The sequence below is a fragment of the Octopus bimaculoides genome, chromosome 6, assembly GCF_001194135.2.
Source record: "Octopus bimaculoides isolate UCB-OBI-ISO-001 chromosome 6, ASM119413v2, whole genome shotgun sequence".
Classification (NCBI taxonomy): domain Eukaryota; kingdom Metazoa; phylum Mollusca; class Cephalopoda; order Octopoda; family Octopodidae; genus Octopus; species Octopus bimaculoides.
This window is the reverse complement of record NC_068986.1, coordinates 96,243,688-96,245,217: the sequence shown is the minus strand read 5'-3', so window position 1 is coordinate 96,245,217 and position 1,530 is coordinate 96,243,688.

Below are 1,530 nucleotides of genomic sequence, written 5' to 3'. Positions count from 1 at the left end.
TTTTTGAAATTTTTTTTTCAGAATCGGATTCTCCATGGTCTGAAACAGGATTCCGTAAAAAAAACAAAATTTAAAAGGGGGGGGGGTATACCCAGATTACATATATTCCATCTCCACCAAAAATATTACTTTTCCCCCAAGAAATGCTAAAAATACATTTACTCTATTATTCTGTAGTGACAAAGAACGATGGTTAATACAAGTCATAGAAATAGCAGTAGTATCAGAAATATTAGCTCCACAAAATACTGTGCCGTGCTGCATAACACCACAGATTAAATGCAGAACCGGTCAACGATGGAGCCTATAAAGGGTTGCCCGACCTGTTAGAAATAGCAGTACAATCTCCACAAAATTTCACCCGTGTTGAATATTCGTTTCTACTCTAGGCACAAGGCCCGAAAATTTGGATTAGGCGGGGGTAGTCGATTAGATCGACCTCAGTACGCAACTGGTACTTAATTATCGACTCTGAAAGGATGAAAGGTAAAGTCGACCTCGGCGGAACACCCGTGTTGAATATTGGCGCATTGATGCACAGTCAAGAAGTTTGCCTCACAACTACGTGGTTTGGGTTTCGACCAGATTACGCGGCAACCTAGGAAAGTGTTTTCTACTTTAGGTTCAGGTCGACCGAAGCATTGCGAGCAGTGTTGTTTTCACATCATTATAACCCCACCCCTCTCGCTTGCACAAGACTTGTATTTGTTCATCGACAACAAGCTACAGTGTACATAGTTTGGCATACGGACCCGCTAAACCCGTGGACCCTCTGAGCAACAACCCACCGTCCCCATGATTTAAAATGACACAGCTTGTAAGTAATGTTTAGCAGACGATCTTCGATGGTAGGGCCAGTGCCGGATTAAGACCCATCGAGGCCCTAAGCCCTTAAAGATTTTGGTGCCTTATAAAAGATTATGTAATTCAAAATATAAACAACAAACCATAAAATAAATTTTTATTTTTCAAGACGAAACAAAGCAGTAAGAATAATATTTTTGTATACTTCCACTTTATTTATATTTTAAAAGTTTCCTCCTACTTTTTTGAATTGTGAAGTCTTTGATGAGATCCTCAAAATTAATCTTAGATAACACATCTGCATCTATACGTGGTAGAGATAAAGGCATCCCGAATATTATTTTAGCAAGTTTAAAGTAATTTCTTTTGTGCTGTAAACCATTTACCATTTCTGTGGTACTCCCTACTTCTCTTGATGCCCTAAGCACGTGCTTATTTTGCTTAATGGTTAATCCAGTGCTAGGTAGGGCTCTGTTGCAAGCATTCTGGTCAGGTCTTTCAAACTTCTCCCCTTTCTTTGTAGCTGTTTTAGAGGCCTTGAAATGAGATCATGGACGCTATACTTCCCCTTCTGAATAATAGCAGCACTCCTGACCCGCTGAATAAAAAAGGGACTCACTAGACTGATCATCTATCTGCTCGTTCATAGTGAACATGGAACTAAACAACATGTGCAAAAGATCACTAATTCATCCTCATATCACACCCTGCTGACTTAAAGGGTAA